At 40.4% G+C, this 18,783-nt stretch overlaps 1 protein-coding gene across 4 annotated transcripts in view; it reads right to left on the bottom strand.

The window, feature by feature from the left end:
- Positions 1–18,783, bottom strand: part of HIVEP2 (HIVEP zinc finger 2) — a 150,317-nt gene that overhangs the window by 77,128 nt on the left and 54,406 nt on the right. For 2 of the 4 annotated variants that reach the window (XM_044423456.1, XM_044423480.1), the window contains exon 1: positions 5,124–5,309. The exons of the other annotated variants lie outside the window; for them this stretch is intronic. The gene's annotated coding sequence lies outside the window, so the exon portion shown is untranslated. Of the gene's footprint in view, positions 1–5,123; positions 5,310–18,783 lie in introns of those variants that run through there. 4 annotated transcript variants of the gene reach the window in all.

Genomic DNA, 18,783 nt, shown 5'->3' with positions numbered 1-18,783 from the left:
TTGGACCACTGGTTTATTTCCAGAGAAATACACATAGGGTCATAGCGTAGATTGCCATACATTTTAACCATGTATATGTTACTGCCCTTTTTTAAAATCAAGGCAACTTCCCATTATTAAAGCAACATACTTTGGACTCAATACTTCTGCAATGGCCCAGTTAATTAGCCATCCCTACTCTGGACTGAAAAAGCACCCAAACTTCCTATTCGTGGCATTATGAATTATAGATCTAGGCCACTTGGAGACATTTTGAAGACCTGGAAATGCGGCACTTACTGGCAAGGGCCTCACTTTCTACATGATACCCAAGAAGTAGGTCATGTCTGACACCAAGCACATTACGTATTTCATGAGGTTCATGTTGGGGAGGAGAAGTCTAGGCAGAGACTGCTTTGCATTATGCACAATTAGTCGACATTCCTCATGACGTCTGGCATTATCCAAACTACAGCTTAATGATTTGCCAGGGGGGCCATGATTGCACCTGGTGTCCTACTCTCATTCTCTATTAGCAATATAAAGTCAATAAGAGAATGGCTGCCTTGGAGGAAGAGCTGTGAAGGAGTCACTGAAGTCAGATGAACATATGAATCTTGCTTGCTGAATGATTTGCCACACATTAAACACTGCAATACCAGAATGAGCTACAATCTTCACACCCCTGCAAATGGAGATCATGCTTCATGGAATCTAACACTATTTGCAGGTCCAGGAAAACCCAGGCTTACACTAACCCATGATAGCACCTGGTAGAAAAAAATGGACTAAGGAAACTAGAAGAAATCTAGACCATCAGTATCATTCTGGGAAATCTGGAACTGAGCTGATATCATCTGCAGAGGCATCATTTCTACAAAAGGAATATTGGATACCAGCCATAGTAACTGAGGTCACAGAGTCTGAATTATGACTTCTCCAATAGGAGGCATACAACTATCCCTTTTAAAGCAGAGGTAGGCCAACTCTCTTTCTTAATAAGGTGCTGTTACCGCTCCTTGTCCAACCCAGCCTGCACCCTAACTTCATTAGCCAGGACAAGCAAGAGTCCAGGAAATACGTGGTCAGCAATGCTACTCAAATCAGTACTCCTGTCCACATTTTGAATAAGTTTAAAAGGATCCACCAAAATATGACACAAAGGACTTGCAGTAACCTCCAGAACCATGACTAAAGAATGAAGTCCAACCTAGAATGGAGTCCAGTGTTTTTATGTAAACTTTTCAAACTAGTTACAGCATACCTTCAAAAGTTTCTGATATTTCTTCTGCTAGCAAGCAGAAAGCAAGCTGATTACTACAACTGGCAACTCAAGACCTGAGAGTTTCTGCAAACAAACAAACAAACAAACAAACAATGCCTACATTGCCTTCATGCTGTTTTTGTCAGTGCAAAGCCAACATTAGTGAAATTGAAAATTCATGAAGAGTTGCAAATAGATTCTGAATTTGTTTCTATTTTTTCAGTAAGTGGTGGCAAACCAAAATCTATTAAACTCAACAATGGTAATAATTAACATAGGAGTAAGCACCTACAGGAGCTGAGCAGAACTGCTACAGACAGAACATTTTGGAGCGATTTCATTCAAAGAATTGCCATAAATAGGAGATACTTGACATCATGTAACAACAACAAAGCCCCATTGAATTAAATGAGACTTACTTTTAAATAGATATGAATAGGATTGCACTGCTCATCTTGTTTGTCCTTTCAGAAAATAAAGGCTAGGTCCTAGACAATGGGTCTAACTCAAAGAAGCATTCTTATCCTGTTTATTGCTTCATTTGCTTCCAAGATAGATTTGACTTGAAATTATTTCACTGCTCAAAGCACCTTTCTGAGGGATACTGCAGATGTAGCTGGTACTGTCAACAAACTAAACAAAGTTAAAAGAACAAACAAGGAGCTACTGAGCAACTGTCTGACATCTCCTTTTTCATACATCTCAGCTAAAATCAGGCCACATCTGCAATCACTGGATATGATCATTTGAAATACTGCACTGAAAAAAACCCCTTATGCTTTGGGTGCACTAAGAGAAAATAATAATGAACAAAATGCTGCTGATGCACATTTTGGAAAGTGGGACAAGCCATTGACTGGTCAAGAAAGTAAACACTTGGAGTTTGAAAGAATCTGCCCCATTAAAGGTCGGACCACATAACTGCTGCATTTGCCAATAATGAAGCCCACTGTTTAGCAATCTGAGAGGCTATAACTCAAAACACTGGGAGAATTTCAGCACAGCATGGCTAGTATCATTTCAGTGTATGGAGAGAAAAGCTGTAGGCATAAAAACAATATTCTGGTGAGCCAACAACAAAACTAGGTAAGAAGTATATAAGAAGCAAGTGAAACGCTTTCCTTCTTTTTGTAACACAGATCCCATAAAAAAACCTCACTGCCAAGGCTGTAGGAGATCACAGTATTCTAATTTCTCCAATAGTATAAGTAAGCTCCATACATATCACCCAGGCAATCCATTACTTCACTGCTAAACCTCAAAGCTGAATCTATGACACCATGCATTTTAGGAAGCATGTCAACCAAAATTTAGAACTGACATTTAGAGACCTAATGGCACTTAAAGATCTCACACCTACTGACCCTGCCATAAAGGTTAGGGCTTATAAATGCTCATGAAGCCTTCTTCTGTACTAAATATAGCCCTGTCAGAAGTGGAAGATCGGCATTATGCCCAAAAGCAACTCCTATTGTCTGACTTTTACCAGAGATATGCATTACGGAAGTAGTCGGGTTCCAGCAAATCACAGAGTGGATTCAATGCCTTGAACAGTCAATCAATCCATTCATGAAGCCCACCTTCCTTAAGAAATCAGTATTCAGCAGGGATGCACATTGGTAGACCACCTGGCCAATTACAACTCATACAAGGTTTGCTGGGGTTTCCAAACCAACAGAAGCACCACAACCATTTACTGGTTGTTCTGTATTTGGTTTGAGGGCCAACATTATGCAGGTATGAACTAAGAAAAGTAGATTACCGCATGCAGAGAACAGGCACATAGGAAAGATAAGTGGCAACTGAGTCAAGTAACTTTCTACAGGGAAAAGCAAAACCAGCTCAGCAGCATGGGTTAATCCTGCTCCAGATTAACAACCCCGAATATGGTGATTGATCTAAACAAACTCCACCCACTGTATGGATGAAGTAAACTTCAGGAAAAGTGTTAACACTAAACATCCTATTTCTAGATCTGTCTTTGACACTATGCAATACTCCATCAGAGATGGTTAAGAACAAGTAAGAACACACACAAACATAACATCTTTTAAGCACAAAACACCAGAAGAGTTTGGTGATTGGCTTCCTAAGCAAATGACTCAGTTCTATCAAGATTTTGAGTTTAACCTTTTAGAGGCTGTGAATTATATAACATACTTGGCATGAGTCATCAAAGGTTTTTGAAATAAAAAGAACCATGCATAAAAATATACTTGCCACATTCAAACTATGATAGTTAAGTGCTTTACATTTTCTAAGGATACAATCCTACACATCTGTCTTGGAAGCAAGTTCCACTGAATTCAGTGGGGTCTGTTTCTGAACAGACCCGTATAGGACTGTACAGTAAACTATTTTACTGGCTGCTTCAAGTTCACTAACACTGAATTAATGAGAAAGATGAATCCACATTTACATAATCACAACCAGGTATTAGGACTACTACTCAAATTCTGTATAGATTTTGCACACTATTCTCATTGTGAAGATCTCCATCTATCAGTAGCATGTCTGGTTTCAGAATTCTGCCTCTGAATAATAGCAATTGTATGAATGAATGGTGGGAGGGCTCTCCGGGATAGTAGCTTAAGCAACTGAGAGGATACACATTTAGCTATACATATACAGGACTGCACAGGACATTTCTCCATATAATTTAAAAACCTCAGGTTTTAAATCTGCAGTTTCTTATTAATTCACAGATTTTACTGAAGCTGGCATGTAGTATGACAGATCAGAGGACTGCTTCCTTAATATCCCATCACTGGATTTAGCCATAATGAAAACAGTACACCAAATCAATGAGAAAAATACTTTCTTTTTTACAACTGTCTCTGCCAGAAAAAGATACAGAGTTATCCATCCCACTGAAAAAGAATCTCACTGATGGGAGAGATTTCCCTTCCAGGAATGTGGAAAAGCCCATTATGGTGACCTTTCTATTATTCTATTATTTGCAAGCAAATGCTTAATATTGTGTTCCTGCAGCTGGCAGCAAAGGCTCTGCATCATGCATGCCAGCTTCACATGCAGCACCTCATCCCTCTAGTACTTCTGCACCTTATTGTCATTCCCTTGACGGCCCGAGTGCCAGCAAAAGAGCTTGACAGCCCTGGAGTCAGAGGTCAGAGAGAGTTGAACGTGGCATCCACTGCCATCACGTTTGTGTCAAAAGGAGTAAACATGAGGGAGAAAGAGAAAGTGCCTTAAGCTGGCTCCTGCTCTCAGCTGTCCTCACAGAGTGTGCTTGACAAAAATCTCACAAGCGTACCGCAGCCTCATTTACACATGTCATAGAAGGAAGGGAGGAGAGAGAGGTGGCAATCACAGAAGGAAAAGGAACAGAAGGGATAATCTGTGGGGATGCATTTTGTTATCACTCCTCGTTTTGCTACCAGAAATTATTTGGGAGAGATCAGGTAATTTAATTGCTACAAACAACTCAGTGAGTCACACAGGCAGGTGTAAGACACGAAGAACTGCTTACTCAGTATATCTCGCAATTTTTATCCGGATAACATCTGGATTAATTCCCCCCCCTCCCGTTTTAATGTGACGGAATATTCAAGCATTCCCTCTGCTTTACATTCCACAGCATCCATCTCAACCAAGCTGCAAAACAGCAAGCATTCTTTGGATAAAAAATCAGCTAACTGAACCATACACAGTGATCTTGGTACACTCCAGTACACGTATCACCAGGAAACAATACAGCAAGCACATCACATTCTAAAATCTAATTTCAGCTTCTTCCTCGGATTCAGGAATCATACCTTTCCAATGTAAACTGAACAACAGCGCTGGAATTAACTGTCTTTCTGATGAGGAACACCCCTCTTCCTCCCCTTTTCCCAGTGAATGTCATCTCTAGTACTACCTGCGTTTATCAGGAATATGCAGCCTCTCCATCTCTCCAGTCACTCCAAAGAAGCTAACACCCTGGAAATTCCAGTTGTCCATTCTTCGAGGTCATGGATAAAAGCTAAACAGGAGCAGTGTCTCCCATCAATCATATAGAATGTATGGTAGGAGACCTACTGATGTAAGCTAGTCACCAGAGAAAATACCCACTGATGACGCATATCCAGGCATAAAAATAGTTACAGGGCCCCCAAAGGGATTATTCAACAGCCTACATTTAGATATTCTTACAAGAGACCCAAAGTCAATTTGCTGATCTGAGATGGCTGTGAAATGCAGGAGTTTAAGCTTCTTCAGCAGACAGAAACACAAATAGTTGGTTTAAATAAGCTACTGCAATTACAAGCTGTTTGTACATTTTTGACACCACATGACAAGAATGAAGTATAAAGAAAGAAGCTACTTACAAGATGCCCCTTTATAATGTTCCTTTCATTATCTGGGTTCTTTATATTGTTCCAAGGCACATTTTAATCGTTGTAATAATTGTCTTCCAATTCTTACATGAATCTTCTGCCCTTCTCTTCACCCCTCCACTGGCTCTCACTGGTATCACAAAAAGGATTTCACCCCCATTCTTATAGGAACTGTTCCTATAAGAAAACTGGCTACAAAATAAGAGTGTTTTCTGCTACATTTTCTCTTCCTCTGATACCTTAATGCTAAAATATGATACTGTGCTGTGTGAAATGGGAGCTATGTATTAATAGCAAAATGTCCATTATATGCAGGAGTGCTTACCTGATATACAGGAACTTCTGCGGGGGTGGGGGATTTGTGTGTGTTGCCCACACAAATACGCACTGTGTTCTCAAGGAACCTGGGCCATACAGAGTTGCAGCTGAAGGGGGTGCAACTGCAGTGCCTGTAGTATTTTCACTACAGTATGGCGTATTTTTACACTACACAACTAATTGTTACCATCCATACAAGGACAAAACAGAATGTAAAAGGTGTAACTCAGGAGCTTAAGCCTGCTCCCCCAACTCAAGTGCTCCCGGCAATGAAGAATCTACCCTGCTTCTGTCTGCACAGCACAACCACTTTGTGCCTCTCCTGGGTGTGCTTAAGTGGGCTTCTCTAACACAGAATCAACAAGTACCACAGAGCCTGCAAATCTGATATTTATTTAATCCACTTCTGACTGCCTGTTAAGACCAGAGTCTTCCCAAATGGCTTACAAAAGACATACAATTCTAAAAACAAGGCAAAATTATTTTAAATGAAAACTTAAAAACCCTTCTAATGCCATTTTCAAATACCCACCTACAGAAAATACCATTCAAACTTTCATTTAAAAGTCAGACAAAGCAGATGACTTTTCTAAAAGTAAAACCTCTAAAACACAGTGATACAGCCATCTATCTTCAAGGGGAATTGCACCGCATAGGGGGCACTACTGAGAAAGCCCTTTATCTAGTGTCTACCAACATTACTGATCATGAAAGTCATGAAGCAGGTTTCTGAGTTTATCTTAAACATGGGCAGGTGTGTATGGGTTTGCATACTCCTTTGAATGACCTGTACCCAAACTGTTTAGGACTTCAACAGCACTATAATTTGGGTCCAGAAATAATATAGGAACTAGTGGAATGGGTCTGGGTGGAGTGTTATATGATCTGAGCATCATGTCCCAACAAGATCTTGAGTGGCCTGTATCATCAGAAGGCAAGTCACCTTCAAGGGCAGCCCAACTGCACTGCAATATGTATGTCTGAATATAACTAACCAAGCATGGATGTGGCCAGTCAACTTCCCCTAGATGGTCACAGCAGATGTATCAACCAAAATTTATAAATGGTTCTCTTGGTTACTACCAGCTGCTGAGCATCCACAAACACTTTTGAGTCCAGAAGACCACCTCGGGTATGAATGTGGCTGTTCAGGGAAAATACAACCCTATCCAATAGTAGGATGTTGGTTGGTTGGTGGTTTATTAGATTTATATCCTTCCTTTTCTTTCTTTTAAAGAACTCAAAGTGCTGTACATCATTCTCCTCCTGCTGCACTCAGTTTTATCCCCACAACAACAACCCTGTGAGGTAGGTTGGGCTGAGAGTCTGTAACTGGTCCAAAGTCACCCAATTGGCTCAATGGCTGAGTGTGGACTAGAACCCAGATGACCTGAATCCCAGTCCCACATTCTTTCAATTATACCATACTAGTTGAATCTCTCTGTCCAGATCTGCAGATGTTGATCAACACCTCAAATTAATACCATCTTGTTTGCATTAAATGTCACCTTGTGTATTCTAATTCATTCCAGAATTAATCTCAAACACGTATTCAAGATTCCTCCAGACTCCTTAGGATTAGAAGGCAGAAAATCACTGCCATTAGTCCTATCCACCATAGCTAGTGGTAAAACATGATGGGAACTGCAGATCAACATCTCAGGAAGGCTGCATGTTGCCCACTACTGTTGCAGATGTTGGAAAGCCCAAGAAACAAGACAAAACATGACAGTACCACAGAGACCAGGATGTTCACCAGCACCTAGTCTGGTGGCCAAAAATGTTTTTAAGAACACAAACCAAACCAGATTCCTTTACCCAGCCAGCTGCCATTGCTGTGCTCAGTTGCAGCTCAGAAATGAACACCTGCTTTGGTAGTATCAGTGTCATTCTGCATCTTCTTTCTGGTGTATGGATTTCTTTTTCCTGGAGGGCTTGCTCCTCCAAACTTATGGGCTATTCTTTTAAAAAGACAAGAACAAAAAACCCCCTTCAAAGGCACTGCCTTTGTGTCCCAGGCCGCCAAATCCCAAATGGATGAGTTGAAAGGGTGCCAGGGAAGACACCCAGCTGCCGCAGCTCAATGCTTCCCTCCTCCCACTGCTATGGCGCAGTTTGTACTCTTTTAGACCAGGAAGGAGGCAAAGGAGGCGGCGGCAGACTGGCTGAATGATGGATAGGAGAGGAAAAGCCTCTCTTGCTCTGGCCTACTGTTTTATTTAAGTAGCAGAGCTGCTTGGTGAGTTTAATATTGTATTGCATCTCTGCCTGAGAAGGCAGGGAGAAGCTGGAAGGGAGGGGACCGTTTGAAATCTATCTGAATGAGTTTAATATTATTTCTCCCTGAGAATGGAAGGTGGAAACCATTTAAGTATGTCTGAATGAGGTTAATGCAAGATTGTATCTGTCTGGGAGTGAGGGGAAATGCCATTTAATATATATCCGCATGAATGAATGAATGAATGAATGAATGAATGTCTGGGGGGGGGGGGTTAAAAATTCCCTTACAACCTCCTTTACTGTACCTCTCATGATCCCACTGCTCTGTCTTCTGCCCCACCAAACACGATGGGCACCATCTGCCATTTCGACTGATCAGAGAACCATTGGAACCACTGTAATGTCCTCCCTCAAAGCCAACTCAGCCAGGTGATCCAGAAGGACACAATGGCTCATAATGGCAAAAGCTCAGTCCAGAAGGAGCCCCAAGCTACAAGCCTGCTCCTTCAGTTCAGCCCTATCCAATATCTGAGGAAGTAACAGGTTCACACTCTTTTTGTCCATTCAGCTGCAGAAGTCAAATAATAAGCTGCTTCTATCCCCAAATCAGACCTAAACCTGGAAAATATCCAGATAAACCATATCCTCCAAGACTACCTGGATCTGAAAAAAGCTGGAGATCTCTCCTGCTTCTCTCAATTTTTCCTTGGCAGCAGAATACACTGCAAAGCAGAACATCTGCCAATGCTCCAGTTGCCCATCATCTTGATTTCCTCAGACTGCCTCTGGGCCAACTCGGGATTCTACATGGGCACAGAGGCACTCTGAGAAAATTAAGATTGCAAGTCTCTGCAGCCTTGGCAGGTGCTGCTCTTCAGAACACTCAGCTGTCCTGATCAAAACGTTTAAAGAGGCAAAAAAGAGGAACCGCTTCCTGCAGCTGCCTGGGACACTATGCAGAGGCAGCAGGGGAGTGCACAGGGCTCCAGAGCAGTGGGAGAGTTGGGAAAGACAGCATGGTAGGGGAGCTGTAGTCGACAGAACCAGGGATGCAGGTGAGGAAGAATAGGAGAATATGTATGAGGTAAACTAGTGGATGCAGCATATATGTGCACCAGAGGGACAAATACTTTGCAGAAGGTGATCAAGACAGACAGAACGTGTATGGAGAGAATAACAAGAGAAACAGTGTAGGCAGAGCAGATGATTGGCTAGCAGAGGAGAAAATGGTGGACTGAGAGGTTTAAATGGTAACTAATTTGGGTAATTCATTCAGGAGAAATCAATTGGACTAGATAATCTTCCTAGTCAGTTGGGGAAAATAATTTTTGAGGAATTTATTTAAAGGTAATTTGGAGTAATTAATTCTATGAAATGGGTGCTACATTGCAGTAGAAAACAGAGATTTCAAAGAAGTGTTTTTGTGTTTCTGGGGCCAGACTACTTCTGGATATTAAGGTTCTTGGGCAAATTATATGTGTTTTGATCACATCAGTTTAATTTTCATAAAATTGGTGGTGCTTTGTGACTTGCCTCATTCACAGTGCCCATTATACTTTTTCAAAATTCCCAAAGTATCATATTCCAAATGTGCACTCAAGTGTTACTGAACACTGAAAACTGACTTCTTCAAAAAAACAGTTGTTTTGTCATGCTGAATATTCTAATGTAAGAAGCAATCCTGAAAAGGAAAGATACTTGATCATAAAACATGGGCCAACAGGCAATGTTAGGCACAATCCATGCATGTTTTGATTATTTTAGAGAAACAAAACACTGGATTATTCCTTAGCTTTTGTTTCAAAGTAAAATAACTCAAAGCACTGAACATCTTGTCTGCATGGGGTATGTTAAAAAAGAATTAGCCTGGATAGTGTATCATATTTGAAACATTTCCATTTATTCTCTCACGTACTAGAGAAAGTTTTGATAAATTATTTTAATAAAGAAAAAATCTCATGAAGTAAATGTCCTCTGATAAACTTACCAGTTTCAGCTGTGGATCTATTGAACCTTGTTGTTGATGTTGCTAATTTAAATTAGCTTTGTGGCTGCTCTCAGTTTATTGTATTTAACTTGACTTTTTGTTTATTTTTCTTTTTGTATGTCACCCTGAAACAATCTATAGGGCAATTCACCAATTTGGTGGATAAAAAATAAATCGAAAGTGCACTATATTGGAAAAATAAACTAAGCCTCTCAATCCAAACTTGGCATGTAAAAACATGGGACACATACAAATAGGCAAGTTCTCTCTTAAATGAAAAATATGTAAAATTCTAGACATCCTGGTAATTTTCTAAGAAAATGGTTTTCCCTTTTGACTCAAATAAATACAATGAAAACTTCATGCAAAAAGCAAAATATATAGTTCAATGCCCCTTTACTTTTACTCTTTTAGAATTTCAATGCTGCCGTACAAGTTTGGCATGTAATAAACAAAAATACTCTTAAAATAGTTAAGGTTTCAGCAAGTAGGAGTTTTGTACCCATAAAACTCATTCTCATTTCTTTAAATATGACTTGACATTTAGCTTTTCCTTATTAATCCGAAGCTGTGTAAAAACATTTCCAAGATTTAAAAGAATTTGAGCTTTATTTTGTGTGCGTATCTAGCACATTATCTAAATATGGTCAATTAAAATAGCTTATTATTACTCAACATTGTTTTGCCTTAATTCTTCTGTGCAATCATTATTGCACAACTAGATTATTCATTGGCTGCGATTAACTATTGCCAGTTGTTTAGCACTGCTACACTTTAGAACAAAACTGAAGTCCCTGTTACACAAAACAGGAGCAATCTGACTCTTCATCTGCCCTCCACTCCAAGCAGTGGTGGTTAAAAAGAGTGTTTCTTGCCCTGGGATGCATGAGTCTGCCTAACTTTCCCCAATGATGATAACATTGTTATAAATAAAAGTGCAAATTATTTTTAGCACAGAAATTTTGCTAAGCACTCACATTTCTCTCTAGTGCATAAATACTGGCAGTTCTGCTTGCCCTACTTTAAGAGACCTCTGTAGAAATATTCAATTGGTAGCTTCTGCTGGATTTATCTCAAGAAAGACTCCAGGAGAAGTCTAGAGTTTATTCTCCCCTCTTGTCTCCATTCAGCATCTTGGCTCTTCTGTACACTGTAATTTGCACCAGTGTCTAAGACAGCAACATTCGTTTCCTTCAGAATAAAAGCTATAAAATTTTAGAGTGGCATACAGGAAGAATCCACCAAAGTAAAGTTGCAGGTAATAATGTCAAAAACAGACATTTAAGCATTCAAGATTTGTCACCAAGAAATTGTGAGGGAGTGGACGTTTTAATTTCAAGAGGCATTGTAATTCTCTCTTGAAAAAAGGAGTTAATCCTACAGTATTATCACACTCTTTTCTTCCCAAATATATTCCCAAAGAATTTGAAATTTATGGAGGATTCATTGAACTCTCAAATATCTTTTAAAAAGAGGACATTTACTTCAATTCTGAAAATAAATTGTAATTCCAAAAAATATTACTGATTATTGTATCTGGATTGGAATTTGTGTTAGTCCAGCAGAATGGATAACCCTACAGCAGAATGGATAACCCTCAAGAATGGATTATGCTTCTCCTGCAAGCTCCCAAATCTTCTCTGCAGGGTTTGATCTCCAGGGGAGATCTGTAGGGATCCCAAAGGATTGCAGAAAAGAGGAGATGAAGCCAAAATCTGCATATACAAAAATGGATGCAACTCTATGGCCCTGTTCAGATATATGCTCTATGGCTCCTTTGCATCATCAGCAGCTGAGGCTGTGAATATGCTAATATGCTAAACCAGTGCCTGGCTGCAACAATGGACTGGATGAGGGTTGTCAAAGTGAAACTCAATCCCGACAACACTGAGATGCTGTTGGTAGATGGAAGGTATTCAACCTGTTCTGCACTCCCCATAGCTTGAGGGTGCTTTTTGGTTTGTCACTTGAGGCTCAGGTGGACTCAGTAGCTCAGAGCACCTTGTACCAGCTTCAGCTGGTGGCCCAGCTATGCCCCTATCTAGACAGGGATAGTCTGACTTCAGTAATCTACATTCTAGTAATCTCTAAATTAGATTATTGCAATACACTCTACGTGAGGCTGTTTTTGAAGATGGCTCAGAAGCTGCAGCTGGTGCAGAATGGCAGCCAGATTAATAACCAGGACCCACAGGTGCAAGCACACAAAACCAATTATGGCCCACTTACACTGGCTGCCTGCATGCTTCCAGTCCCAATTCAGGGTGCTGGTTTTAACCTATGATGTCTTACACAGTTTAGAATTTAGGGGCTTGAGGGGGATTACCATTCCCAGGTGATTTGCATCTTTGCAACTGTTTTTCACTGTTTAAAACTTTTTAATTTTTCCCTAATTTTATTCTGCTTTTATTGCATTTTCATTGTCTGTCTGTATGGATTGTTATAAGCCACCCAGATAGCTTCAGCTGTGGGGTGGTATAGAAATGAAACAAACAAACAGTTTGCAACAGCAATAATAATGTAACAACAGAAATCAGCAACAATTAGTGGATTAATTGTTGAACTGCAGGGACATGCATCTTGTACAGGCCTCCCAAAGGGTGGGATCCAATTAGCTGCTCCTGCCAACAGAGCACTGCTGTCAACAAAATGGGGATGAGCAATTCAGCCTCTCACATATCCCCCTGCACATTCCCTCAGTTGGGAGATTTAGAGTAGTCTTTCCCATGAGCCTGTTTTGGGATCATAACTTATTACCATGCCATAAATTATAAAGTGAGGTGACGAAGTTTGGTGACCACACCAAATTTTTCAAGGATAGTTTACATTAAAAGGCACAGGGAAGATTTTCCAAAAGAAGATGCCCAAATTGTGGGGAGGGGACAGAATGGGCTACCAAGTGGCAAATGCAGTTCAATGTAAATAAATACAGGGCATTGGCCATTAGGGCAAAAAGAATCCTAAATATACCGTGATAGGGCCTGATCTCGCAGGGACTGCACAAGGATGGTGCCTTGGGACTGTGATGGAGCCACTCAATAAAATGACAATCAAAGTGGCTGCTACTGTAAAAAAAAGAAAGAGAAAATTCTCTGTGAAGGATCATTAGGAAAGGAACTGAAAATAGAACGGCCAATACTCTAATGCCCTTACAGTAATCTATGGCGCAGCTACACTTAAAATACTGCACGCAGTCCTGTTATCACACCAAAAGGTTATTACAGAGCTGAAAAAGCTGCAGAAAAGAGTAAACAAAATGAACAAGTGGCTGGAGCAATTCCTCTTTGATGAAAACGGGCAGTGTTTGGAGCTCTTTAACTTAGAAAAAAGCAAAGGAAGCATGACAGAAGTGTACAGAATTATGTGTGGTGTAGTAAAAGTGAATTACGTTAAGTTTTACATAATACTGGAGCCTGATGGTGAATGGCAGGGATTCGGAACAGAAGAAAGATCATGGTTCACGCAAAAGTAAAGCACGATGTTCTATTATGGAATTTGCAATCACAAGATGTAGTGATGGCCTCCAGCCTTAAAGAAGCATTAGATAAATTGATGGAAGTTAACACTATCCAGGACTACTAATCATGGCTATGTATTACCTCTAGTATGAGGCAGTATGCTTCTGAAAAATCACTTGCTAAGGAATACAAGGGAGTTGCTATTGTGCTCTTGTCCTGCTGTAGGTGCCCCACTGGTATCTGCTTGGGCACTGGAGGAGCAGAATGCTGGCCTGGCACTCCAGAAGACTTGTCGCACTATCCTAATAATGCAAGAGCTCCACCGGAGCGTTTTTATGATCTTTCTGGGAAATGCTGGCTACTTCCACACCAGGATGGCTACATTCCCTTTGGTTTAGAAAGCAAAATCTGATGTGGTTAACCTCTCACACACACTTATTTACATGCAAACTGACTGAATCCTTTAGGACTACAGTATGCAAAAATGTTCATAACTTTAGTTCTGGTTTTTAATCTTGTTGCATATCTCATTTTTCCTGAGGTGGTGGTAGAGGGAATAACCTGTTCTGTTGTACTTTTAAAAAACTACAGCTACTGTAGAATGAAATCTCAATTGAGTTCAAAATCAGATTTAATTACTCATTCTGTAGGAGAGCTTGAAAATGTGTGTGAAATTTCACACCCAAGAAGCAAATGAATAGAAAGCCCATTTACAACAGATTTCAGTCACTGTTAAAAGAACCTAATCCCCTTTAGGCCAATATCATAATCATAATTTATTGTTCTGCAACCAATAATATTTAAAGAAAAGAAAGTAAGAGTTCTACTAACACATGTCACCTGCTTTCTACACTATGTAGATGCATTATTGAAATAATTAACTTAGACCAATGAAATTCTACTATTTAAGTTAGATCTAATTCAGCTTGGTCTTCAAACAGTGCAAGACTGCACTCCATGCTCAAGTCCCACAGAAGTAAGTTGGATTAGTCTAGTCTCTTCTTAAAACCAGAACAGGAAAAAATGCCAGTTCCTTGGTCTGACTACTGAAAGTAAGGAAAGTGCATCCAGGCTGTCAACATAAATCTGACTGTTAACAAAATTAGAACTCTTTATCTTTCATGTTATCTTCAGTCCAGAGATGCTAAGAGCAGGTATTTTCTGACTTTTGTAAAATAATACACATCAGATAATTGAGTGGCATACAAATGTTTTAAATAAATAAAAACAATTGGCATGCCCTCTTGCATGAGCTGTTCTCAATTCCCCTTGCCTTCCCAAAACACACATTCCAATCCACTTGTGTACCCTACTTGATTTCTTTCCTCCCCTTCTCTTTCACAGCAACACACAGCATTTGGGCTGCAGCATTATACATTTTATTAGCATTCAGGTTTGTTTATTTTATAATACAAGGTGCACTTGTTCCAGTGTAGTTGTAGCTGGAACAGTTACTTGTTACTTGTACTGCAGTTACTGTAGTACTGTGGTTTTAGCACTGGTTTGCTATAATGGATTCTGCTTCTTTCTTTTTGGGAAAAAAAATCTGATGGTGATTACTGCAGAGGTCGCAGGACTAGGGGATCTTCATGCGATTCTTTTTAGTAAAGCAAGCTCCAGAATCAAGAGATGGCGCATAAACTTATTCATTAGAAAAAAAGTTGGGGTTATCAGGCAGCAACTTGGTAGATTCCCTGTGCACCTTTAAAGGCGCTAGTGGCATAACTCTTCTATGGAGTTATAACCCAGTCCTTTTCTCCTGTCCCACCACCCCTTGCTCTTTTCTTCAACAGTGGATGTGGTGGGAAGATTAGAGGAGGAAACAATGAAGAAACAGGTGAGAGAATCAAGTTGCACTTCCTTGCCTACTCCATTAGCAGTTTGCCTACTCTATTAGTAGTACTCAGAAAATTTCTGAGCTGTAACTGCTAACTAATGGAACAACAACAATTTTGGTAAAAAGCATATTTGGTTTGGTGGCTGACCATGTGACCAAACCATGGTGCTAAAATAAAACAGAAAAAGAAAATACCCTTGTAGGGAGCAAATTAAACTGGGGAGAGAAGGTTCAAATTTCACTTCCCCATGTGACATAGCTCTAATCCAGATTAGAGGAGTTTCAGGTAAAGTAAAACAACAGAAAAGCAACAAAAAGGGCTGCATTCTACATCATTTACATTAATGAGCAGTTTTACACTCCATTTCATTCACGTGAAGTTCTCTACCACTTCCATGATGAAGCAGTCTTTTAGGAGGCAGAATAATGACCCTAACTACGGTTTGACAAGGGAATTCAGTGAATTCAGGCACAACAATAAATGGTAGTTAGCATGAACTGTGGTTTAAAAACAAACAGCTTCAGATCACAGATCCTGGTTTGTCAGCCCCAAACAAATCAGTTTGTATACCAATGTGAGCAAAAACTTTTTCGTTTTCATAACCTATACTCTCTATTCACTTAAGGGCATAAGAAAAGTCATGCGCTAGATCAGACCAAAAGTCCATCTAGTCCAGCCTTCCATACACACAGTGCTAAACCAGCTGCCCTCAGGATCTCTTAAGCAGGATCGGTGCAAGACCTCCTGCTGCCCAAGCTTCTCAGCAACTGGACTTATTTAAAGGACTTCTTTAAAGCCAGCCATGTTGTGCTTGATAATATCAGAGACCTCTGCATGTAGCATTTTCACTAACCTCCTAGAATTTCATGTATTAGATGCACATCCCCTCTTCTCCAGGATCTATAAAGAGTCTGGATCAGTAAGTCAATCACTGGAATAGACTAGTACCATCTGAACAAAGCTTCAAATGAAGGTCTTTTCCATCCCTATTACCTGAGATCCTGGAGAAGTAAGGGATTGAAATGGAAGCCTTCTGCATGCCAAGACTGGTGTGCACTGAACTAAGGCCCATCTCCTAAGAGGCAAAAACAAAACAAAGAATCCCTAAGATTAAAAGTAACAGATCTACAAGAGCAGAAGAGGCAAAGAGCTTTCCCAAGGGAAAACACTTAAGGGAACAGACAGTGGGGAAAGCCTGGGGGGTATTATTCTGAGAGAGTACCATATCACCACTACTGTGCACTTTGCTGCCTGCAAACAGGCAGCCTTCGCAACAGGGAGTCTGGAGACTTCAAACCCCATGAGCAGCTGTATCAGCATGCAAGCAATGATATGCACAGAGCAGCACTGGCAGCAACATTATCCTGTCTCCTTCCAGCCACTACAAACGCTCATGCTGGCATGGCAAAGCTTGCCAGCCATCTTTTAGCCTCCACAGGTTGGGACTCTACTGTTTACTGCTCCACAGGCAGCCATGCGTTCATGTTTCCAGTACCAGAAGGCACTTGACATTTCCACTTAAAAAGCAAGGTGTCCTGAAGTGAAAAAGTTTGCATTAGTGGTAGGAATACCTACACCGGAGGTATAGGGAGTTCAGACAACTGTCTTTGCTACCATATTTCAGTAACCTCTTGGAAAAGGATACTTATGTAAGTAAATGATCAACACAAATTCCTGGATGCTGGTGGAGGGAGGGCAAAAAGGCATTAAATAGTAGCATGCCTTCAAACAATAATAGAAAATACAACCACCTACATTCAAAACCCAAAAGAGAAATGTTGGAAGTACAAGAATAAAGGAAGTACAAATACAGTGGTAGTTGTAAGGTAAATACTAGTTTGTCCCTGAAATCCAACATCTATATACATAGCCTGGAGAATGTGTGACCCATCAAGCCAAACACAAGCCTCTATTGTGGCCTCCTAGATATCTTGACATATGGGACCCTCATTCATCAAGCTGCTAACTGTGGTCTGTGTTGAGTTTGGTGACTCACAATTTGTGTAAACCCTGCATGGGGACATTAGCGCTCACTCCAAGGTACACTCTGCCAGCCAGATAAAATACATAAAGGATCACAAGACCAGCCTTTAGGTTACATACATGCATGTATAATAACCTCCATCTAGAGAAAAGAAAGTTTCAGGAGCCCAACACTTTCCTTTTAAATATAGTAACATGCCAGATCTTCAAACCTGGTGTGCTGCAGGGATGACAGCAACTGCAGACCAATGAGTTCTCCAGAGGGCATCAGGTTAGAAAAGGCTTACCTATAGCCTGAGCAGGAAGAAGTGAAATGGAAAAGTACTGGAAAAGTGGAGACACTTAACTTTTTTCTTCTTGCCACTTCTTGACTTCAAGACCTACCCTAGGCTCCAGGTGGCACTTCAAACACATGTAAGGCTAAGTCACATGTGAGACCATGTGAAAGGGAATAAAGCAGAGAGTGAGGTGTGGGAGAGAAGCATCAAGTGGGGAAAGGGTTGTTTATTCCATCTCTCTCTACTGCTTCATACACAACCTTCCAAAGCTGCTGGGCATGGGAGGCCCATCATGGATGGGTTACACATATTGGTACGCAATAAAAGATGGGAAAACAGGAGATGTTCTATTTTTTTTCCTCCACTTTGGACAGTATCCAATGGGGCCGTTGCATAAGTGGTTCCTCCCACCCATTCTGTTATGTAAGGGGGAACCAGCACTTGTGCAAAGGAAATTCAATGCTTCCTGTAAGAAGCTCCCAAATTAGCAGAAACAGTGATTAGTAGATTGGGACAGGGTGGAAGAGCTCCACTTTGCATGAGCTCCATGACCTGCCCCCATTCTGGAAATGAGCATTTCTGCTCATTTCTGTCCTGCTCCCAGAAATGGTAAATTTCTGTTGCACAAGACATAGGTCTTGGTTAAAGAATAATTTCAGTGATTCACAAGAAAATTAGTGTGGGCAAAGTGCCCTGCCTAGATACTGCCATTTGCAAATTAAAATTAAAGATAACCAATGGCTTGTAACTCACCATGTCTTTCATATCTTGTTGGTATGGGCATGAATGCAAGGGAAAGTATGCATCCATATACAGCCTAAGAAACAGTGTGTCCAAAAGAAGTATTCCACACAGTTTAAAATGCACAAACCACAATATCTTACTTTGTACATGAAGAGGCTCTTCGAAGATATATTATACTTTTTAAAATTCCTGAATACTCATGTGAAACCACAAACCTATCCTTTCCACTTGAACTGGTTTTGATCCCAGCTGATCAAATGTAACAATCCTACTGTATTACAATTCACCTGATCTAGATGGAGCTTTGCATTTCATTTTACACCTGGGATAGGAAAACAAACATAATCAGATAATGTAAGAGAGCAATATGTGGA

The sequence above is a fragment of the Varanus komodoensis genome, unplaced genomic scaffold (assembly GCF_004798865.1).
Source record: "Varanus komodoensis strain SLA01 unplaced genomic scaffold, ASM479886v1 scaffold1, whole genome shotgun sequence".
Taxonomy (NCBI): domain Eukaryota; kingdom Metazoa; phylum Chordata; class Lepidosauria; order Squamata; family Varanidae; genus Varanus; species Varanus komodoensis.
This window is presented reverse-complemented; position numbering and strand designations above follow the sequence as displayed.